The sequence below is a fragment of the Notolepis coatsorum genome (genome assembly GCF_963971535.1).
Source record: "Notolepis coatsorum genome assembly, chromosome: 10".
Lineage (NCBI taxonomy): Eukaryota > Metazoa > Chordata > Actinopteri > Aulopiformes > Paralepididae > Notolepis > Notolepis coatsorum.
Genome location: NC_140174.1, coordinates 80,538,472 through 80,563,767, shown reverse-complemented (window position 1 = coordinate 80,563,767; position 25,296 = coordinate 80,538,472). Strand labels below are relative to the sequence as shown.

The window sequence follows — 25,296 nt, the reverse complement described above, 5'->3', positions numbered from 1 at the left end:
TATATGACGTCATAGCTTACGCTCTGCGCTGCCTAGTGGAACACATCCTATATCAGTCTAACTACTGAATACATTTCTCCACATGTACACGTACACACCCATCCGCCTGGCCACACCCCCATACTAACAGCTCCTTCCTTATTTTCACCACCGGCAAGTGTCTGTATACACCACTTGAGTTTAGTGCCAAAATAATTGGAAAGGAGCTACGTTGAAGAGAAGGAGCTGTGTTGACATTATATCTTTGTTTTCTCTCTCACTATTTTTCGAGGAAATACAGCGATAATGTCTTCGCCACCGGAGTGTCTAGATAGAAGATGATGATCATTCTGACCTCCACCGGAGCTTCGTATTAGGGGCTCGCGTCGCTGAGCAATCCCCGCCGGCATTACCTCCGGCTCTGCAGTTGGACACATTGCTTGGGAGGCGCTCTGCCGTGTGAGGGCTGGCGGCCTCTCTGGGGCGGGTGATGTTTTTGCAACGCGGGCGCCAGGTGTGTTGGTTGTGGGGGGAACAACTACACAGCTTACGAAGGTCCGGCACCAGGCTGGGGTTCTGGTTTGATGCCCACGTTAACATGAGCTCCTCATCGAGAGCTTTGTTTTCCTGGGACCGTGATTCCGAATCTGCGGTTCAATTCCCCGGGTTTCTGGACAAACGGATACCCACTGTCGCCGCGCTCGCCCTGTTTTTTCAAAATAATGAAAAGCACCCCGCGCGAGGGAGGTGAGCTTGGTGTTTCATTATGAGAATATCTCCATGCTATTGTTCATGCAAAACCCTACCACCTCACTGCCTTATCTTCTCAAGCTGATGGTGATTTTGGCAATCTATCGGGATTTAGGATAAACTGGCCAAAGTCGGCCTTCCTCCCACTTAATGTCTCTGCGAAGACTACAATCCTTCCAGGAAGTATACCAATGGTAGAGCACTTTAGATGTCTTGGAGTTGAAATATTCCCTACTATATGCCAAACGGTGAAATATAATTATACAAGACTCCAAGATAGGATCACAAATGACTTTGACAGGTGGTCAAAACTTAAAAACTCAGTACAGGCCAGAGTATCAATAGTTAAGATGGATGTTTTACCTAGAATCAACTTCTTTAGTTCAATGTTACCGTTACCCCCCCCTGCTGGTTACTGGAAAAAATTACACTCCACCGCATATACATTTATTTGGAACAACAAACCTCCATGAATAAAAATATCCACCGCACAGAGAAACAAAGCCGACGGAGGTTTAGCATTTCCAGACTTCTACCACTATTTTAAATCGTTCTCTTTAAGACCACTGATCACCTGGTTTGATTCTCAAGCATCTGTATCCTGGAGAACATTAGAAGAAAACATAGTGGCACCACATAGACTGCAGGATATAGTATACACCAAATTATCAATTAAGCAATGCGACTTGAAATTTGGTCCTCTTATTACACATGTGATTCGGATATGGCGTGACACACAGAAAAAATTTACTAACCAACATAAATGGCATAGCCATTCTCCCCTATTCAATAACAATGCACTCCTTATTGCACAACGACCTATCAGATATCCAAAATGGGAAAAGCAGGGCATACATACATTGGGAGATATCTTCAACGAACGGGGTTTCTGTAGCTATCATGAAATGTATAACATTTAACCTCACTAGCTCCACTTATTATTTCTTTGTATTTTATTTTTTTATTCTTTTTTAAACAAACATATAAACAAACATGACAACACACGATAAGATATACAAGCATTAATTGTCAGGGCACATCCAATGGGATCACCTTTTGGTTAGTTGTTTTATATAAGATATACCCATAATACCTGTTATCTAAAAAAAAAAACCTACATACATATGCTCAGCTCGAACCCCCCCCTCCCGGACCCCACCTTGAGAAGTACCTCCACTATCCCTCGCACCTAACCAGACACTACCATTATAAGCTAGCTTTTATTCTCTCCACCACTTCTAACCACATTGACATTTTGGATTCATTGAGACCCAGAATTCTTGCTGTAGATATTTCATGGTAAATTACATCGAGATATGTAAGAAACCAAACTTTACGGCACATTTTTTCCGGTTGAAACCAGCGTGATGCGATCAGCTTTTTGGCTACTGTGATACCCGATAAAACCAATCTCTTTAGCTGTGGATTCACTGCAAACTCAAAAACATCATTCAACAGCAATACCGAGGGGTGTACAGGTATATTCCAAGATACGAGTTTTGATATTTGTTGGGTCACATCTTTCCAGAATGCCTTAACTGGTGAGCAGTCCCAATACATGTGCATAAATGTCCCTTCGTCCCCATTTGTACATTGGGTGCATTTGGAATCTTGTTTGAGCCCCATTCGGCACAGTCTTATAGGAGTCAAGTATGTCCTGTGAATATAGTTAAGATTGATTTGTTGATGATCCGGGTTCCTTGATGTAAGTCGGACATTTGCCCAGGCTCCTTGCCAATCAAAGTCGTTTTCCAGGTCTGGTATATCCCTCCTCCAGACAGAGTCAAGTTGGAGGGTTTCATACGAGGACGTTAGTAATTGATGATAAAATTCTGAAACAAAACCTCTCGATGTCTCTCTTGAGTAGAAGAATTTGTGGTATCTGTGGTGTTCAATTGGTCTGTCTAATGGAACACCGTGAGACTTCAAACATAGCTCTAACTGTTTGTGAAAAAGCCATGTGGACTTGGTAAGATTAAATTTTTTGCGTATTTCTTTATCACTACAAAAACCCTGTTTGTTAAAAATATCCCCTAATGAGTGTATGCCTTGCTCTTCCCATATAGGGAATCTTATAGGTCGTTTTCCAATTAAGAGAGCATTGTTATTGAATAAGGGAGTATGATTGTGCCATTCTTGTGGGTTAGGATTTTTTTTTTGTGATTCACGCCATATCCGGATCGCATGAGTAATTATGGGGCCAAATTTTCATTCACAGTGCTTGATTGGTAGTTTAGTGTATGCTATGTCCTTCAGTCTATGTGGGGCTACTATGTTTTCTTCTATTTTCCTCCAAGATGCTAATGCTTGGGAGTCAAACCATGTTGTCAATGGACTTAATGAGTACGCCTTAAAATATAGGAAAAAATCTGGAAATGCCATGCCACCATCTGCTTTATTTCTCTGTGCGGTGGATCTTTTTATACGTGGTGGTTTGTTATTCCAAATAAATTTGTATGTGGAGGAGTGTAATCTTTTCCAGTAACCCTCTGGAGGGGGTAACGGTAGCATTGAACAGAAGAAGTTGATTTTAGGTAGTACATCCATCTTAACTATTGATATCCGTGCTTGTACTGTGTTCTTAAGTTTTGCCCATCTATCGAGGTCGTCTTTGATTTTGTTTTGGATTTTTGTGTAGTTGTGCTTCACCGTTTGTCTTATGGTAGGGAATATTTCCACTCCCAAGCATCTGAAATGTTTTACCATCGGTATCTGTCCTGGGAGGGTTGTATCTTTTTTTGCAGGGGTGTTAAGTGGAAGGAAAGCCGACTTCGGCCAATTTATCTTAAATCCCGATAAATCACCAAAGTCCTCAATCAACTTGAGCAGATGAGGCAATGTGGTGTTGGGGTTTTTCATGAACAATATTACATCGTCCGCATATAAACAAATTTTTTGTTGTGTGCCCTTGATTACGATAGGTTCTATGGATTGGGATTGTCTTATATATTGTGCTAACGGCTCTAATGATAGATTGAACAGACCGGGACTAAGAGGACAACCCTGTCTGGCAGAGCGTGATACCGGAAATATTTCAGAGATGATTGTGCCTGTTATAATCATGGCCGATGGGTCTTTGTATAATACTTTAATCATATCGATGAATCCTTTTCCTAACCCCATCCTTTCTAGCACTGCCCACAGATACGACCATTCCAGCCTGTCAAAGGCCTTCATAGCATCCAGGGACAGCATCGCCTTAGGTATGGTGTCCTCTTTGTCGGCATCAAGTACGTGCAGTATACGTCTTATGTTCTCAGTGATCAGGCGGCCTCCTATGAAGCCAGTTTGGTCCGGGTGAACTAAAGACGTCATATGCTTTTGTAATCTGATGGCTAATACCTTAGAGTACAGTTTGATATCTGTTCCGAGGAGGCTTACAGGTCTATAACTACCGCACTCGTTGGGGTCTTTGTCTTTTTTAAGGAGGACTGTTATGAGTGCAATATTGTCGGTTTTATGGAAGTTCCCCTCCTTGACTGAGTATAAGATCATATTTAGTAATAAGGGGCCAATTATGTCCCAACAAGAAAGGTACATTTCTGATGGGAAACCGTCTCTTCCTGGAGCCTTACCACTTTTCATTGCGGTTATGGCCATCTTGAGTTCCTCTAGTGTGATCGGTATTTCTAACTGTTTAGCGTCATCCTCTGAAAGTTTAGGGAGAATAATTTGATTAAGAAATGTGTCCATTTTGTTTTGATCGAAGGTCATTTCTGATTTATATAAATCGGAGTAGAATACTTTGAATGTATCGTTTATTTTTACCGGATCTGTTACAAGTACTTGTTGTGCTCTAATGGTAGTTATATCTGCAAATGTTGCATTAATTCTTAATCGCATGGCTAATAGGTGGCTGGGTTTGGAACCATGGGAGTACTGCTGTTGTCTTGTGCTGCGTATTTGTATTTCCGATTGTTGTCTGTATATGTCATTGATCTCTATTTTTAGTACGTTAACTTGATTTTCTAGTCGAGTTGAGTTGTTGTATTTCAGAGAATTAAATAACGTTGAGTAAAGCGTTTCCAGCTCATCCAGTTTTGTGTTTTGATTCTTGCGCATTTTGGAGGAAAAGCTATCCGTGAAGTCTTTGTCCACTTATTATTTCTATATACAGTTATTAGCAACTTTGAAGGCTCATGGAGTCCCATTAAAGATACCACTTGAGCACCACAGATATCACAAATTCTTCTATGAAAGGGAGACATAGAGAGGCTTCGTATCAGACTTTTATTATCACTTACTTATGTCTTCATATGGAATCCTCCCCCTAGACTCAGTCTGGAGGAGGGATATACCAGACTTGGAAGTAGATTTTGATTGGCAAGAAGTCTGGGCAAACGTTCGACTAGAGTCACGCAACCCGGATCATCAACAGATTAATCTTAATTATATTCATAGGACTTACCTGACTCCTATAAGATTGAACCGAATGGGGCTTAAACAAGACTCTCTATGCTCCTTGTGTTTAAGGGGTGATATCGGTACATTTATACATATGTACTGGGAATGCCCCCCTGTTAAGATATTCTGGGAAGAAGTAACCACGCAATTATCAGAATTTTTATTTCTGACCATACCTGTACTGCCTTCTGTATTGTTGTTGAATGATGTTACTCAGTTAGCAGCCTCTATACAGCTAAAGAGACTAATTTTGTCCGGTCTTACTGCTGCTAAAAAGCTGATAGCATCACGCTGGATTCAACCGGATAAAATGTGCCTGAAGGTATGGGTTCTTACTTATCTCGATGTGATTTATCTAGAGATATCTACAGCAAGAATTTTAGGTGTCAATGAAGCCAGCATTGCAATCTGGTTAGAAGTGGTGGAGAGAATAAAGGTTAGCATATGAATTGTAATCCTTGGTTAGAAACGAAATAATGGATGAGGGGGGGGGAAGAAGAGCGAGCAAGAGCATATGTATGTATTGTATTGTATTGCAAGTATTATGTATATATCTCGTAAACTACATTTATATTGATTCAAATACTGGAATGTATAATCTGTGATTTATTGTGGATATTTACTCTTAATGCTTGTGTGTCTAGTTTTATGTCATGTCAAAGAAATTATAAAAAAAAAATTTCACAAAATATCTCCATGCTCAAGTCGGCTATAGTCCGCGAGGGACTTGTTGCTGGCACCGCTATGGTAAACACCGTTCTGTAGTGGGACGTGTATTGCCTTCTTTTTCCCTTCTCTCTTCGGATGAGAAGAAGGAAAGACAGCGGCTGTCTGAAGTGTTGGCCTGTATTGCTTTTCTCACGTTGTACAGTTTTTCAGTGGTAGCCGCTTAGCTTGCTTCTTAGCCGGGTTGAGCTAACTGTTAGCCAGTTAGCTGTTTAGCTACGATGTTAGCTGCCCGTTTTCGCTCGGCTGGGAACGTTAGCTTGATGCTATCAGTTAGCCTAGAGTTAGCTGTTAGCTTGTGCTACAACCATTGATTGATTGATTGATTGATTGAAAAGTTTATTAACAGATTGCAGAATGGGTACAGTACAGTACAGCTCAATACATACAATAGACCTATCTCAAACCCTGCCCCTTTTCTTGATCCTCCAATCACAGCTGTCGCTTACCTCGGACTTCCTCGTACAAACTTTGTTTGTACGAGGAAGTCTGAGGTAAGCGACAGCTGTGATTGGATGATCAAGAAAAGAGGGCAGGGTTTGAGACAGGTCCATTGTTAAGAGGATGCAGACCTGAGAAAGACTTTCGTCTTGTTTCCATCAGGGTCCCCCATTTTCAATCATCATATGACACACACGACATACAGATAGACAGTACTGCTACATCTATACATTTATGACATACCAGATTTTCAAATACAGTACTGTTTGTGATACTAAAAAAATCCAGAAAAGGAGTATATATACATTTGACATAGAAACTGTGCATTGGGGGAGGTTGGGTAGGTGGGGTGGGGCTGTACATTGGAGGTGGGGGGGGGGGGGGGTTGGGTAGGGGGGGGACACACACTGTACATTGGAATACTGACATACATTTGACATAGAAACTGTACATTGGAGGAGGTTGGGTAGGTGGGGTGGGGTTGGGTGGGGCTGTACATTGGAATACTGACAAAGCCATGCTTGGTCTTGACATTAGCAGTGAGAATAGCAGGCCCTGGCACTCTGACTACGACATCATCTTTGACAGAAGATGTAGTCGGGCCTGCACCATGACCGGCTGCAGGAGGGGGGCGTCTCGCCATAGCTTCTTTTTGCCCCGCCAACGAGAGGCCTTTCGTCAACGTGGAGACCAGCCTGTGTTGTGGCCTTTCGCCCTGCGTTCCTTGGTGCAGGTAAGATGTCCATTGGACATTACCCCCACTCTTCCTTCCTTCCCCTCCCGAATGTTTTGTTAACGATGTTTTTTTCCAGGCAAAACATATGTTACTTCACTACATTTGGAGATATGACATGTGCTGTGTGTGAATTGTCTTGGTCGCTTGTATAGCTTGGGTAGCGTTGGCCAAAGCTTGTGCTTTTCTCTCTACCTAGAAACAGCGTTGTTTTTTACGCGAGTAAAAATGTACTGGGTTTTTGTTGTATGATGAGAAGTTGTGTGTGTTCATGTAACGTTAGACAACGTGGCTGAGCCCACAACTGGCTGGGTTACCCTACAATGCTGTGCATAGTGGCATGTGATCGAGGGATGAGTCCCTCTCTCAGCTAGTGATGACAATAACAAGTGGCAAGTTTTTTCACACATGAGCAGGGCTGTGCCTGTTCAAACAAGGTCTTCGGCTGTGCTGGCGTGCATGATGTAAAGCTTACTCTACACATTGGCGTCGTATCAGGGGTAAGGTGGTGAGGGGTGGGTTTCCCCGGTATTCCCCTCAAACATGATTTTGTTTACAAGATGTGTGTTGTTTCACTATGTTTTTGGGGATACGGTGTAACCCCTCAGCTTCTGCTGGGGTTGTGCTCTTGCTTAGAGAGGCAATTCTTTTTTGAAAATTGTTTGGTCGCTGTCATGTGGACTTAGCAAGGCCTGTGGCCAGTACTTAATCAAGGACTTGTGTCTTCTCTCGTCATGAAAAATGGCGTTCCTCTTACAGTAGTGAGAGTGTACTTTTGCCCTTTTTTTGTTGTGATGGAGGGTTGTGTGTCGTTTTCACGTTTAAGATCCACAACTGGGTTAGGTGTTGGCCTACAGAAGTTATGTGTAAGCTCTTGTACCAGGGCCCTTGGCCCCTCTCTTGGTCTGTGTTTTTTCTTCCTTTAGGGTAAAGGTGTAAAAATTCAGGTGGCAGGTTCGCACATGAGCCTATGTGAAGCTGTTACCTTGACAGGTGTAACTGAGGGGTACAATTCCCTGACTGTATTGATAAGTATGGTATCATTAAACCACTACCGCTTTATGTACTTTAACTACTGGCCACACAGTACATGATATAGATATGATGAACACTTTCCCACCATGAAACCAAGTCCACACAAATGTATAAGTCGAATATTTAATATATAGCAAAGGGTATATACAACGTTCACTTAATGACATTTATGATTTGAATGCACTTGTAAGGCAAATGAGTATTCGTAGGCAAATCAACATTGAATGTCCAATCTCTGGTTACGCAGGAAGCAAGTATACAACCTGGTTCTTTAGGGAACTATAGCGATGGTACTTAATGATTATAGCTGGATATACTAAAGGGGGGTCCTGCTGGTTGTAAGTCAGTAGGGGGGGGGGGGTTAGGAGAGCCGCCGGCGATATCCCATCTGGCCAACGATTTCTTGGGAGAATTCAGAGTGCTGAACACGGTGCCCACAGAACCTTGGTCCACAGATGAATACAGTTGGGCCCTCTTGTAGACGGTAGCTGCCGGTCCACAACGAAGAGACGTGAGGCGACCTCACTCGGGGTAGAGCGCCGTCTCACCTGGACTCCTCTCGGGGGGTAGTTCCAACACTCACCAGTGTTGGCTGTTATCCATGGCATAAATCAAAGCACCCAAAGCAAGTAGATAATCCAAGCCGTGTAGGGCTCGCCGTCGTCCGGGTAAGGTAATCCAATGTGCAGGTCCACTCGTCCTAGCCCAGAACTCCTCGGATGAAAGCACCACACGTGGTCTGCCCAGCCTGGTTAAGACTCTAGATAACGCGAGGAAACGATGGGGGTACTACTCACTGTCTAACTCTAACCGAACGATGCACCATACATAATAGACTATTATTAACTTAATAGAAATACGTCCCACTCGACGGTATAGTGCCAAACTATGACAATTCAACTATTAATCCACACGATGTCTCAATGCCATTCTGAGGCCAAGTTGACCATACTGCACCACACGTGTATCGTGGGTGAGGCTTAACGTCTTGCCACTAGGTTGGAGGGTAAAGAACTAAGGGCTAAGGGACTAAAAAGAAAGTTCTACTTTACTTGCGCCATATATATATGCGCTGTGAACAAATAGTACCATTCGTATTTCGCCAGACGTATTCCTACGCGGAACCGGGCTAGTAACGACATGTTCGTCGGCACGATTGAACTTGAACCAAGGGGCTTGGCTGCTGGCGCCAAGTTCTTGTCCAATGAGAGAATGAAACTATTATGGGCTGTTAGTAGACTAAAGGGATATTCAGTGTATATGTACAAGGAATATACAAGGGATATCAAACGATATACAAATACTATTAAATATATATCCATAAATAAATATATATATTCGGTTTAATCTGATCCTTCACAACAACAGGTATACATGCGCTTCATGTAGCACGCTATGACTGGTGTCATGGCTCTGCTTTGTCATTGCATCGTATCAGGGGTGAGGGGTCATGTGAGGGGTGAACTGATAAACCCTCCCTCCCCTTTTTTCTGGTTGGTCAGGGGGTTGGACCTCCTGTCCTTCGGGCTTCCTGTCACGCTGCTGGGTCAGCGCGTCACAGGGTAGGGGGGGCTGGAGGGAGTTCCCTGGTCCCACGCCATATTTGGGCAGGTGGGTCACGGAATTCCCCCCACCATAGAGTACGGTCTGGGCGTGTTTCTATTGGTTGTGAGACTTCCGTGAGTTCTTTTCAGGCTCCATGTTGTGGACCTCTGTTATTGTCAAGATGAGTTATGCGGTGCGTGAGAACTTAAAAATGAGTTCTGCTCTGCGCTTTGTTGCATATGTCTTGAGCTTGGTCACGTAGCTCAATGTTACATATATCTTTTCAATTATTACTCACGTGGGAAGTCTCTCTGGGGGTTCCCTGTCTCCTCTCTTTTATACAGGGCAGGGTTGACAGGGATGTTTTCCCTCGGATGTGTCATATGGGACCCATATCTGTGTCTTGGCCAGCTTCCTGCCGCTCTCCCAGGCGGCTTGGAGGGAACGTTATCTGGGTTCTTGTTAGAATTACCATTGATATGTTTTGGGTCTCGACGTGTACATAGTGCTGGCCCTGGGTGCTTCTGTGTGGAACCACGCATGGGCTTCCGCGCCTTGGTTGCTCATCATTGAAACAGCGTTTTTATGGGGCAACTAGGATGGAGTTTTGTCTCTTCCGAGCGCCAGTGTACTAGGTTAGTCTCTATGAATTCTCGTTCATCTCTGGGGGGAGATAACGGAATAGATCAAAGCATTGGCTGAGGGGTCTCACGCTTTTGGGGTGGGCCACCGGGCGCGGTGCTTTATGTTCTGACCGTCTTGGTGGCGCCCTCTGTGATGTTTTGGATGGTGGCGTGATTAGGACACGGGACTGGTTCTGGTCGCAGTTAACCCGTTGTCCGCCGGGGCGCAGATCTGCTGTTCTGGTACCCTGAAGGACTTGTGCTTTTTCGGGGGGGAAATGCCGGGTTGGCCCGGGCGTTGCAGGGGTTGATGTTATGGAGGTGTTCGTGGTTATATCACTGCATGTTATCCTTCACTATTGCTTGGTCCGTTTTGTGTTGTACCTTGCGCTGTGCTGAAGGAGCCTGGACCTTCTCCATTCTTTTTTCGCCCCTCTCTTCTCCTGCTTGGCGGGGCTGGGAGGGGGCTGTCGAGGTGGGTTTTGTACCCCTCTGGCATCCCTGTATACGTCCCGGTCCGCCGGGCCCAGGTCCGTACTCGTTCTCGTCGACCTGTTGGCCTGGGTTAACCCCTTCTTGAGAACTGAAACACTTGTACTGCTGTATAGCCGGTGTATACCCGCAGTTGTGTTTTGGAGTTTTTCTTGGGGGGGTTATAGGAACAACCGCCTCCTGTTAGGTGGTGGTTGGTTTCCAGGTGTGTTGGTAGCGGAGTCGACTCTCGGGTTAGGCCGGGCTTGACCCCGTCTGCCTGCGAGTGTGCCCCTTTGGCGCCTGTCTAGTCCGCAGTGCTCCAGGCTCAGGTCGAGTCCTTTTGACCTGTTGCCTGGATTGAGGGATCAACCTCTTTGGGGGTTGTCTCCCCGGTGCGCTGCCTGGTCTCGCTGTGGGGGTGTAGCCTCTTGAGTGCTTCAGGGCGGCGTGCTGTAGGGGGGAAGGGCCTGCTCTTGGATGGGCCCTGTCCGATACGCTGGCGATGTGGGGGGTGGTGTCACTAGTGACCGCCTGGTGGGGTCTCGATGCTGCGGCGTCGTTGGCCTCACCAGGCCCCCTTTTTCCGGGGGGTCCAGTCCCTTCCTGGGGCTGGGTCCTCCTTCGCGCTCCGCTGCTACGGCCTTGCCACAGGGTTGGGTTTTTGACCTTGACCCTGTGATATTAGAGGTTTAACAGTTTTTTTTCTTCTTCCCGTTCGTTCCCTAGTGGCATGTGGGTTGCGCGCCTGTGTAGTCGTGGGTTCTTCTGTGGGGAGGTAATGTAAAGTCAACTCTTGCTTTGCACTCCAAAGGACATAAGGAAACAACTCCAAGTTCCAACTCCAAGTAAATTTTTATTTTCAACTTTTCAACAGTTTCAGTTGCAGTTGATTCTTGACTGGTTGGTTCTTCATATAGGTTGAAAACCTTCGAAAACAAAGAAAAAGGTTTTAACAATGCAATAAACATAAACAATAAACAACAATAACCATCTTTTCAAACCAATAAGTTCTTTTTAAACATGGTTGATTTTAAACATTAAATATATATTTTAAATAATCAAACGTCTTTTAACGATAGTGTTTACACAATGAATGCCAAAATGTAAAGTATTAAATTACCTTATAAAGTCGACATTTTAACACAGTCTTAAATTAACTCATAAAGTCGACATTTTAACCCAATTATTAAAGTCATTTTCAATTAATCATTTCTGAATTGTAACCTTTAATAAATGATTCAAGTTAGTAAACATTTGATTCAAGTCAAGTAAACATTTGGTATTTTAAATTGAATAAGTGAAGAAATATAGCTAAACTTTAAGCTTGTAGATCAGCTCTGATTGAACAAGGCATTTTAAACCTTTAAACATGAGTTGTCGACCTTTTTAGTAGTCTTTCAAATTCTTAAATCATTTTAACATTTCTAACTTGGTCTTAATTTGTAAAGAGATACTTTTAAACATAAATGAAAACCAACTCTCAAGCAAGTGAATGTGTAGACTGAAACAGTTGGAGCTACTAAACACACAATTGAATTAGCCTGATTTTAACCACATTTAAGCAGAAGTATAAATAAACAGTAGAATAAGTAGAACATAACCGACCATTGGCGTCTTTGGGGGTAGAGCTCCTTGGGTCGACCTTCAGCTTGCTTTGTTTGTTTGTTTGTTCTGTGAGTGTCTCCACCACCAGCCTTTAACAGCTGTTCAATCAGCCAACGGCAGCCATCTTGCAGCTGATGCACTCTGGGGGATGTAGTTGGTAGTTGTCTGAGGTGTCTTGACATGCTCCACTCATGAGTTTTAACTCAACACCTCCCACTTGAGCTCCTGGGTTCTTAACCACAGAGGTCACTCAAGTCCTTCACACCTCTGTTGTTCTTCAGTAGGAAGTAGAATGACCAGCCGTCTGACATCTCGATGCAGAATTGTGGCCGGGATTTTGGTTTTTTCACTGTTTGATTTTGTGGGCTTTCCTTTGTCATTTGCTTTCGTGATGGGGACAGGATAGCTGGGAAAGGTCCTCACCAGCACATCTCTTACGATGCCTTTGCGGTCAGCGTTGACACTGACTACTCTAGCAGCTTGTACTGTCCTCTCAGGGCATTTTGGTCAGCCAACCAGACCACATCTCCAACAGCAACATTTCGCTCTTTGGTGTGCCATTTGTTCCTTATGAACAAATTAGGACCGGCCAATTGGCTCCATTTCTTCCAGAACTTGCTGACTTCTGCCTGAATATTCTGAAGTCTTTTGTATGGGTAGCCATCAAACTGAAAGTCTCCAGGGTCACCTTTAGGATGGGCACGTCCTAAAAGCAGAGAGTTTGGAGTGATGTACTCTATGCAGTCTTCCCTGCTTTGAGTTCTTGCATCGATGGGTCTCTCATTAGCAAGGTTGGCTGCCATGAAGAGAAACGTTTGGAATTCTCCCCATGTGAAAACACCTTCTCCACCAAGGTTGCTTAAGGCCCGCTTCACTATTCTGACAGCTGCCTCTGCTGCACCGTTCCTGTGGGGAGAGTCTGCGGGGTGGATCTTCCACGACCATTCTGTGCCATGTTTGGCAGCTCTTCCTTCATGTTCAGGCCTGTTCAGTTGGTCAAGGAATTTGTAAAGCTTTAACAGAGCAGGCTTGGCTCCCACAAAGTTAGAGCCAGGGTCTGACCAGAGTTTCCTGGGGTGTCCTCTCAGCGAAGTGAACCTTTGATAGGCGAGCAGGAATCCTTCGGATGACTGGTCACTCACCACTTCAGTGTGCATGGCTCGGGAAGCCATGCAGCAGAAGACGATTCCCCATACTTTGAGTCTGGTCCTCTTTTTGACCTCATCCTTCACTTCATAGGGGCCGAACAGGTCCATGGTGGTGAATTCAAATGGTGCAGCTGGGCCTGTTCGCTCTGGAGGCAGGTCAGCCATGATTTGTTGACACTGTTTTACATTGTTCTTTCTGCAAACGACACAGCTGTCAACTAGAGATGTTCCGATACCATTTTTTACTTTCCGATCCGATTCCGATACCTAAGCTTTGGGTATCGGCCGATACCGATACTTATCCGATACCAGTGCATACATTAAAAAAAATAAAAAAAATATATAAATTATAAAACTTTTTTTTTTTTTTTTTTTAATACAGCTACTGTTTTATATATACTGTTTTTTAGTAATAACTATAAAGTAATGGTATTTATTCAACAACAGGTGATTGTATAGATTAGTATTAGTATCAGTAATTGAAAACTCTCAATGAGTTCACCCACGGAAAGGTTGTTGTTGGCACATTAGTTCCACACGGACATTCGTTGCTGCACTTGCTTCCACAAGAAGGCTCCGTTGAAGTAGCAGAGGCTCTGTTGTTGTGATTTTTGCACAATAAATATTCAACATTCTCTTTTGAGACTCCGCCTCAGACTCTTATCATTTGGCACTAAAAGCTAAACATTGTCGCCGATATGGCTGTCCGCAACATGTCATTAATTGTGTACGCGACGTGCAATTGTGCAATGACGACGTTACCATGAGCTAGGAAAGACTAACGTTACTGGTGACATTGTGATTTAACTTGGAATACTCCTTTGCCAACTTGCTGTACTTTGCTTGCAGGTCTGCAGCCATTATTGCTGGATTATGAATAGCCCCAACTTTAGCCAAGGTAACGTTATGGCTAAACCTTTAACGTTAGTTAATGCTAGCTTTCGGTTAGCTGTTCAGCTAATGCTAAAAACATCAGAGCTCCCCGTCAACAGCGCTCTGCCGGGACGATGGCATTTTAAGAAAGTATCTGCTCTGCTGTTAAAATGGCAATTGACACTTTAATTCACGGTCGATTAAGCACACGTTTGTTTTATAATGCTCACTCAGCGAGTAGGGTATATCTACAGAGCCCAACGTCCGCAGTGTTGTTGATAAATGACGTCATATGGTATCGGAGCGCAACATTAGAGGGTACTCGCCGATACCGATACCAGCATTTTAGGCAGTATCGGCGGCATTTCCGATACTGGTATCGGTATCGGAACAACTCTACTGTCAACCACCCTCTTGGCAAGTCTCCGGCCTTTTATCACCCAAGCCTTTTTCCTCATGCGAAGAAGGGTTCCTGCTACTCCCTCATGGTTTGCTTTGTGGGATTCTTGTGCCAGCAATGTAGACACCCACGATTCAAAAGGTAAGACTGGCACTGCAGTCTTCACTTCGTTGAACATCTGGATTCTGCCTCCACAAAGTAAGAGTCCAAAGTTCACGTCTTTGTACACTGCCAATCTGCTTAGAGTCGTCTCTGGGAAGGCTATAGCTTCTTGAGCAGCGAGGAAAAGGTCTTCAGATGCGTTGTCAAGTTCTTTTACAGTCAACCCAGCTTGTTTGGGTGATGCCTTCCACTTTGACTGCCCTGGCACCTGGCACTTCCTCTCTAGCCACTGCTTGACAGCTCGATAGACCCAGGCGATGACTCTCACCAGTTTGGACAGGTTGCTGAATCTTCTTATTTCCACAAGATATTTGACCCAGCCAGTGGGCTTCCTTCTTAGAAGAGTTGGCATTTCCTTTTGACTTTCCTGTGTGGTCAGAGGGTCGTCTTCCTGCGGACTGATTTTAGCTTGAGCTCGTGTGATTGCAGCTGAAAATGCCTTCCTTTGGAGTGTGTGTTTACGCTCTCCCTGGCCTGGGCAGCTACCTCTCCAGCTGATTTAATGGGCCACTCCTCCACTGGCCACTTCAGGCAATCTGGTCCATTTTGCCAGGTGGAATCCTCTTTTAAATCTTCAGGAGTGCCTCCTCTTGTAATGATGTCAGCTATGTTCAGACCTCCACGGATCCACCACCAGTCCTGCACTGGTGCAGTCTTTTGGATTTCACCCACTCTGTTGGCAAAGAAGCTTTGGTACCCATAACTGTCTCTGGATTGCCCCAAGGACCGTCTGACTGTCCAGCAGATGGAACCATTTCTCGATCTTCATTCGAGCATGCTTTTCCACATACTTCCTGATTCTGGCTGCGAAGACTGCTCCACAGATCTCAGCTTTTACAGCTTCTCCCTTTTGATCCAGAGGTGTCAATTTGGCTTTTGATTCCACGAACCGAACTTCAATGCCATGACATGTTTCCCACCTTAAGTACATCACAGCTCCAAAGGTTTTGTCACTTCCATCAGTGAATGTGATGCCCCAAGGGTTTCCTTTCCAGTCAGCTGGTGTGAGGCTTCTGTAGAATTTCACCTGACCAAGCTGTACATATTCTTCAAAAAGCTGTATGGCTTCTTCTCTGATGCTTTCCGAGAGTAGTTTGTCCCAGGTTTCTTGGGTCAGCTTGCCACCTCCTCCCTCTTGGAATGCCTTTCTGACAAGAATTGCTCCCTTCTGCTTGACCGGTGCTACTAGGCCAATTGGGTCGTACAGCCCGGCTACTTGGCTTAAGAGAGCCCTTCTAGTCAGTGGGTTTGGTGTTTCGGTTCTCACCTCTTCTTTGAGGAGATCTTTGCCAACTCTCATTTTCTTCTTTCTTTTGGAAAAGTTAACTGAGGTCAACATGTAGAGCTTGTCTTCGTCCACTTGGTAGCCGATGCCTAGGGCTTTGTTGTCTTCTTCCCTCATTTGATTTGGGAGAATGAAGGTTTTCCCTTGTTCCTCTTTTAGGACTTCCTTCTCTGTTCCTTTCCTCCCACTTTGCCCTGACCGGACCCATGGTTTGAGGAAGAAGCCTCCAGCTCCCAAAATCTCTTCAACTTTTGCAGTGATTTTGTCGAGTTGATCCAGGTTATTGTGGGAGGTCAAGAGGTCGTCCACATAACTGTCCTCTTCAATGACTCTGCGTTCATCTTCCAAGTGAACAAAGCTGGGCAGGCTCGCCGTTTCTCTCATAGCCAACTGAGCGATGCAACCAGCAGGTTTGTCCCCGATGTTGACTCTGGTGATTGCATATTCACTGATCTCCTCTTCTGGGCTGTCTCTCCAGAGGAATCTGTGTAGATGCATCTCACGCTGCTCCAGCCACACAGAGTTGTACATCTTCTTTATGTCTCCTAGAGCTGCATGCACACCTTCTCTGAACCGTAGCAGTACAGCTCTAATAGGGTTGAGTACATCTGGTCCCTTAAGAAGGATGTCATTCATGCTCACGCCTTTGTATTTCTGGCTGCTGTTCCAGACAATACGAACTGGTGTTGTCACTGAATGGGGGTTTGGCGCCACCAGGTGGCTCACATACCACACTGGTCCAGTCCACTTGTCAATGATGTCATCGGTGAGTTTTATGGCTGCTCCTCGTTCGACCATTTCCTGGATTTGGGTTGTGTATGCGACTTTCCAGTCTGGTTCTTTGCTCAGTTGTTTTTCCATCCTTAAGAAGCAGGCCTGGACTGCACTTTTGTTGTAGGGGAGAGAGACAGGATCTACGGTCCAAGGATATTTTGCATCCCAGTGTGGAGATGGGGTGTGAGCATCCTCCTCTTTGTAGGTGAGGCCTCCTTTAATGATTTCATACTCCCTCTCCTCTGCCAGGGTCATTTCTTTTCCTCCTGGTGGACAGTTTCCACATCGACATCCTCCACATCTTGGTTCACATGCAGCTCCGATGCTGTCCCAGTGCCACCACTCAAGGAACTCACGGTTACTGGCAACTGTGAATGTCTCTTGATATTTGACTGCTGCTGTTCTCATGGAGCGAGCAAAGTGAGTTCTTGATTCATATGCTTCCACGTCCACCTCTTCATGCAGATCAGGATGTGCTCCGCCCACCGCCTTCCCCAGTGGACTCTCCCATAAGACGAGGTCTCCAACTACTTTTACTCTTTGGGGAGCGAGTCTTCCCTCTCGGTGGCTTATGAGTAGTTCAACCTCTTCTGGCCTTTCCAGCTCTTCAAGCTTGACCTCCGGGAAAAACCTTTGCAACCTCTCTGGTTGAATCACTTGATGGACCTTGGCGATTTCATCTAGGCCGTAGCAGACTAGTTTGTGGGCTCTTTCAGTGCCTGTAAGAGTCTTCACTCTAACTTTGAGGAGGTATCTCTGAGTGTCCACCTTCATGGCCATTCCTTTAACCCCATGCACAATCAATGTTATCTTCTCTCTTCTCAACCCAAGTCTTTCAGCAGCCTTATGGGTGATGTAGTTTGTATCTGACGCTAGGTCAATCAATGTCCCAATTTTCTGACCAGCGTTTGCAGTGACTTTCATCAGCATCATGATGACAGGAAGCTCGGCGAGACCATTTCTTCGCAGTAGTTCAGACTGGCCGGAGGTTTTGAGTGCCACTGTAGTTTTGTTAGTAAAAGCCCTTCTGCCTCGATCTGCCATTTCAGAGGAGAGTTCAGACAAGAACGACTCTTGTTCCTCTGTGAGTTTGCCTTTGTTGCCGTCTCTTCCACCTCTTCCTTCTTCCCATCGAGGCTTGAATTCTCCTTTTGGGCAGAGGATATAGTGGTGGTCTGCGGCATTTCCTCCCTTCTTACAGTCTGCATTTCTGCATAGGAATGTCTCTCTGCAGTATGCAGTTCCGTCATGGCATCCGAGACATTTCCTGCATGCTCCCAGCTTCTTCAAGGCAGCCGTCTTCTCCGAAAGCTTCAGTCCCTTGAACTTCCGGCAAAAGAACAGTTTGTGGTTATGTCCACTGTCGCCACAGACAACACATACGTCAAGCATTAGTCTCTTTGTGTTCTTTGTCGAGGCAAACTTTCTTTCATTCTTTTTGTCCGGGCGATCTGGCTTGTCAGTCTTCTCCACAATTCTTAGTTGATCAAGCCTCTCCAGTACGTCTTCCTGGTTCTTCAAATATTTCAAGAGCATGTCAAAATGGTTCTCTGCTGTGACATTGCTGCTGGGATCTACCATGAACATCAACCAGTCTCTCTTGATAAAGTCAGGTAACTTGCTTTCAATTGATTTGATCACAAGTGCGTTGTTTATGGCCCCAGAGTTGCCCAATTCAGTGAGATCTGACAGAGCCTTCTCCACAGTTTGTATAAGGTCGATGACCTTTCTTGGCTGGTTTCCTTTTACATATGGTATCCTGTCGAGCTCTTCAAGGATTTCCACAGTGATGCTTGATTTATTTCCATGCCTGTTCTCTAAGACTCTGAAAATGTCTCTGGCTGTAGTGTAGGTAGAAAGTCTGAGTTCTTTGGAGATTTTCTCCTCCACGCTGTCCAAGAGCTGGATCTTTTTAACTTCAGGGGATCCGGATGGCTCTCCCTGCCTTTGCAGGCTTTCCCAATCTTTTCTCCATCTGTGATATTCTCTCTTATTTCCAGATAAGGTAGGTAGGGTGGTTGGCTTTATCCTCACCAACGGTGTCGTCGGATGGTGTGGTGCAACTCCTGTGCCTTGCTCAGCATTCCTCAGGCTGCGTGCAGATGTAAACTGAGGTTTCCTCATCTTCAGCCGGAGAAGGGTGTCTTCTAGCTTCTTGAGCCTCGCATTCAGTTCATCTCTGGATTCGTCAGGTATCCATTTCTCCCACGTGGACATTATAGAGATGGCCTTGTCTCCCATCTCGTCTGAGAGCGTTAGGTGCTGTTCATAGCACTCTAAGGATGCAGTCCTCACTGGCACAGTTCCTGCTGCTTCACTTACTTTCTCAGCTCCATCAATAGCTGTTTCCAGCTCATGTTTTCCATATTTGGACCACAGGATTAGATGCACAATGTCTTTGATCTCTGCCATCTTTGTTTCGGCTTCTTTTGAAGTATGTTTGAGGTCGTCCTCTTGCTTCTCGTCAAGCCCCTTCTCTTCATCCTCAGGTTCTACTTCAGCCTCCAGCCCAAACCTGAATTCATCATTTGCCTCAAGCACGGCTCTATAACAGAGTGAGAGTGTGCTGAACTCATCCATCAGCTCGGATCGCAGCATGGTGTCTGCTCCTCTGGCAATGTGGTTGGCTTGTTTGGTGAAGCGGCGTTTTGCTGTGGTCCTCTCCTTCTTTAGTTCTTTGACCTCCGCCGTATCTTCAGCCATCTTTATCCTTCCGTGTCAGCAGTATTGGGTCGAAACAGTTTTATCCTCGTCCTCCACTGCTAGCACTTGGTTTTCAACTGTAAAGTCAACTCTTTTAACGATAGTGTTTACACAATGAATGCCAAAATGTAAAGTATTAAATTACCTTATAAAGTCGACATTTTAACACAGTCTTAAATTAACTCATAAAGTTGACATTTTAACCCAATTATTAAAGTCATTTTCAATTAATCATTTCTGAATTGTAACCTTTAATAAATGATTCAAGTTAGTAAACATTTGATTCAAGTCAAGTAAACATTTGGTATTTTAAATTGAATAAGTGAAGAAATATAGCTAAACTTTAAGCTTGTAGATCAGCTCTGATTGAACAAGGCATTTTAAACCTTTAAACATGAGTTGTCGACCTTTTTAGTAGTCTTTCAAATTCTTAAATCATTTTAACATTTCTAACTTGGTCTTAATTTGTAAAGAGATACTTTTAAACATAAATGAAAACCAACTCTCAAGCAAGTGAATGTGTAGACTGAAACAGTTGGAGCTACTAAACACACAATTGAATTAGCCTGATTTTAACCACATTTAAGCAGAAGTATAAATAAACAGTAGAATAAGTAGAACATAACCGACCATTGGCGTCTTTGGGGGTAGAGCTCCTTGGGTCGACCTTCAGCTTGCTTTGTTTGTTTGTTCTGTGAGTGTCTCCACCACCAGCCTTTAACAGCTGTTCAATCAGCCAACGGCAGTCATCTTGCAGCTGATGCACTCTGGGAGATGTAGTTGGTAGTTGTCTGAGGTGTCTTGACATGCTCCACTCATGAGTTTTAACTCAACAGGTAAGTCCCACGGTCTGCTCACCCTGTGCGTTGAGTTGCTAAACCCTCTTCGCACAGTCACATCCGATTCCCTCCTGTCCTCTACTAGGGGTGTCCGGGGGCTCGGGTCCTCCCCGGTTCTGATGGTTGTGGGGTGCCTCAGCGTGTACATTTGTCGAGCTTCCGCTCTGCTCAGCTCCTGTGTTCCACTAGGCAGCGCAGAGCGTAAGCTATGACGTCATATAACATACGGTTATCCTATAACCATAGTTATATGAGTAATAGCGAAAGACTTGGGAAGGAGCTGTTAGCATGGCCACACCCCTGCTTATTTAGAGGAGCGGATGGGGGTGTGGCCAGGCGGATGGGTGTGTACGTGTACATGTGGAGAAATGTATTCAGTAGTTAGACTGATATAGGATGTGTTCCACTAGGCAGCGCTGAGCGCCGCTATTACTCATATATAACTATGGTTATAGGATAACCGTATGTTATTGTGCTGACTGACTCAACTGAGAGGCGATGCAGAACCCAGACAGACAAAATAACCCCCCCCCACACACACACACACACACATACACACAAACACATACTGTACATACACACACACACACATACACACTAGTGGTGGTAAATCCAGTAACATTTATGGACTAAAGTGATCTGGTTCACTTGAGTCACTGAGTCTTTGAGTTTGTTGTTGTTTTGCTTACAATAAAATATGCATTACTAATCTATACCACTACTACTGATAATAATAATAATCATCATAGCTTGTGCATAAAATATATCACATACCAAGCACTGCAGCAGCCAGCCAGTCAGATAGAGGACTCATAGGGTTAATGGAGACCTCGGACTGGTGATTCCTGATTCAGTACAAAGATTCAGATCTTTAACCCGGATGAGTCGGAAACTGCCCAACTCTAATACACACACAGAGACCGCTCCTCCAGAGGACATGTGTATGCGGGGAGGGGATGTAAAGCAGTGCATGCTGGGAAGGAGCGACGGGACCGAGACTAACGTCTCTAGAGGTAGACACCTTCATCTCTCTGACAGGAGCTAACAGCTGTGATCTTCTGCTGTAGATGCAAAGCACAACTCACACCTCTCTCCCTCTTCCTCATCCTCATTATAACGCATCAGCGTTACGGGAACTGTCAATCAAATATTTTTTTGTATCCGTTAATCGCATGATATGCTAGTGTTAATGCATATTAATAATGAACACTTTATTTGTATAGCACCTTTCATGCAAGAATTGCAGCCCAAAGTGCTTCACAGCAGTAAAAATAGACATACAAATAGATCAAATTAACATAAAATAAAAGCAGTGCAGGGAATAAGAAAAAGGGTAAATACAATGCAGGTAATACAACAATGACAATAAAAATATCTCATTTACAATACAATAATCACAGTGTGGATGTAATGAGTAAGTGGCAGAATGTATTAAAAGGCTAAGGTGAAGACATATGTTTTTAGCTTACTAATTTAATGAGCTAAAGGTACATACAGTAGCAAAATGCACATGTAGGGGCTGCAGTCAAAAAGAAATGCAAAGTAACCCTAAGTACAGGAGTCCTAAGTAACATTGAATAGTTATGCATTGTGTGAATACACTCGTTCTCAGATGTAACAATATCTTTGTTGGACAATCCCTGTTAACATACATAACACTGCTACCTAATGTTAACATAACTAGCAAGCATAGAACAGCTCGACCTGTTACTTCACACGTGTTGCTCCGCTGGGAAAGACTGTTCATCCCTGCATCGTTTCCACAACTTGGTTTAATCCAAAACTCTGTTTTTTTTTCTTTTTTTTTTCCTACTTTTTCTCCCCATTTTCTATTTTTCTCCTTCCCCAATTTCGCATTGTCCAATTCTACCCTCCCCTGTCTCGAACGTTGTTGGGCCATGCCTCCCACAAGCCGGCTGCAATGTGGACGAAGCCTTGCATCACGTGTCCCCTCCGGTACTCGAGGAAGCAGCAGTCGCATCTTTTCACCTGCACAGCGTGATCTCTAAGCGGCGAGGGTCTGTGTGGGAGGGACACGCCACCCCGTCGCTTCCTGATTCTACTGCGCAGGCGCACCAACCGACCTGTAGGAGTCGCTGTCCACAACGTCCGATCCCCACCCACCAGCTTCCCACCCCCTAATACTGCCAATTGTATTAGTATGAACGACCAGCCAAGCTATCCAAAAATCTTTGTATACAAGGGGATGTATAGGGGATGTCACTCGTTATTCTCCCAGTTTGCATGACTGATCCAGGAACGTAACCACACCAGCCACCGCAAAGCTATGCAAAGCTAGGCGTTTGGTGTTAAAAAGGGTAATGCGATTAATTGCATAATTCTTTAAGGTTAAGGTTTTCAAATGAATCGTTCGTGACTTACTAAGCTCAGATTTATTAAAGTTTTTTTTTCTCTCAACTAACGCGTCCTTGCCGTGCGTTATTAATAGGAACATACTTGCATGAGCCGGCCGCCATCCATATTGGGTGTCAATTCCCTTCCAATTCAATCAGTGATTGAAAATAGAACAACAGAGCATTCATTCATTCTTAAAGATTTATTTTTTTCAAAAAGTGTATTGTTGAATTGAAAGGGAATTTTAAAGAATTAGTATATGTTTTTCCTGTGCAACCAGTTAAATCAATATTTAAATCAACATCACACATTCCAGGGTTCTCTCCCTGATCAAAAACGCTGCATGTGAGTTTTGTATCTATGGCACCAATGTCTATCACCAACCTAGAAACGCTCAGAGTGGCCGCACATAAAAGCTTCTGAAAAAAGAAGCCGGGTGCAGCGTTTTTCCTCCAGGCGACCACATGCTGCCGTGTACGATCACAATCTAGGTTGTCCTCGGACGGACCCTCCATCGGTGCTTCCAGTCATCCCGATCCTCCATGCATCTGGCTAGCTCGCCGGTGCATTCTGTTCCCGCATCTCTCCTGAGTACGTCCACGTAGGTTAATGTGGGACGTCCTCGTGATCGATGCCCGTGTGTTGGTTCCCACAGCACAAGTTTGCTGGTTGGCATCTCATGATGTCTCTGGCAGTGACCTGCCAGCCTCATTCTCCTGACTGCCACTTTCTCGCTCACCCTTAGCACCCCCCCATACAAGTTTTCATTAGTGACATGCTCATCCCTGTTGATGTTGAGCACCACATGCATCATTCTGGTGTAGCACCCATCCAAGGACTTCTGCATGGTGGGCTTCAAGGTCCAGCATTCACTGCCATACAAAAGGACAGACTCAACTGTTGCATGAAAGAAGTTGAGCTTGATTTGACGGGGGAGGTTGGATTTCCACACACTGGTCATGCCGTTCAGAGCTCTCCACGCAAGCGTCTTCCTCACTTTAAGGTCTTGCTCGGACGAGTTGACCCACGAGCCCAGGTATTTGAAATCACCGACTTCCTTTAGAGCAGAGCCTCCTGTTGTCCTTAAAGGTGGATGATCCGGGAGGATGTTATACATTATGACCTCGGTTTTCTTGGCATTTAGCCTAAGGCCAACCTTGGCGCACTCCGTCTCCACTCTGCACAGGAGTTCCTGTGCCTGCTCCACGTGGTCAGAGAGCAGGCTGATGTCGTCCGCGTAGTCAAGGTCTGTTAGGACTATGGCGGGGTGTCATCTCGATCTCCTTGGGGTTATTGTGAGACCAAGTTCCTGCTCCCGTCCATTGATGGCCTTCCTGAGCGCATAGTCGAGGACTATGACGAAAAGGAAGGGGGCAAGGGTGTACCCTTGCATCACTCCAGCCAGGATGTCAAATTCTTCACTGTTGCCGTCTGGGGTTACCACCTTGGCCCTTGTACCCGTGTGCATGGTCCCTATGGCCCGGAGTAGATTGGGAGGGACTCCGTAGGCCTTGAGTATCCTCATCATCACGGCTCTGTGTATCGAGTCAAAAGCCTTTTTGAAGTCGATAAAGCACAGTACCGCTGTCAGGTTGTTCTTCTTCACCTCCTCGATGATTCTTCTTAAGGCCAAGATCTGGGCCACAGTGGTCCTCTTCTCTCGGAAACCATTTTGGTTCTCCCTGAGGTGGGGGTCGATGGCATTCCTTATCCGGTTTAGTATGATGCGATTGTACATCTTTGCAATGACACATGTCAGACTTATGCCACGGTAGTTGTCTGGCTTCGAGAGATCTCCGGACTTAGGCACTGGGATGATGTTAGAGAGAGACCACATATCAGGCTGGTTGTTTTTCATCAGGGCATGGTTGCAGAACTCCAGGATGATGTTGTCAAGGTCACAGTTCTTATAGACCTCTGGGGGAATGCCGTACGATCAGTGTACGATCACTCCTCAGTGGGAACAATTGAAAAAAGACACTTGCGCCCAGAAAAAAACGCTATATGGACACAAGCTCTTAGGCTTCTACTGTCTGTCCTCTGAAGACCACTAACCCAGTGTCTTTGTGTAGGTGATCAGTATTAAGGACCACTAACCCAGTGTCTTTGTGTAGGTGATCAGTATTAACTCATTGACCGCCGGGAATTAGTCGGGCCCCGTTCTAGCACTGCCACGCTTTAAAAGATAGGAGTGCGTCACCTTGTTTGTAGAGCTATAACTATATTCTATATTATAGCTATGGATACAATACTATGGCCCATTTGACATCACCTATCTATCGTTCAATATGTGAAAAATAATAAATGTTTCCATCCATACGTTCCTGTGTTATACCGTGGTGAATATAAGTATCGTTATAGCGTGGTCTGGGGTAATTCCCGAAAGGCTGAGTAATAGGCTTATACGTCAATTCTACTATAAGCGTTGCCGTTTCTTGCCTG

At 44.8% G+C, this 25,296-nt stretch overlaps 1 protein-coding gene across 1 annotated transcript in view; it reads left to right on the top strand.

Annotated features, from left to right (window-relative positions):
- aldh18a1 (aldehyde dehydrogenase 18 family, member A1) overlaps positions 1-25,296 on the top strand; it is a 118,103-nt gene that overhangs the window by 42,910 nt on the left and 49,897 nt on the right. The gene's annotated exons all lie outside the window — the stretch shown is intronic.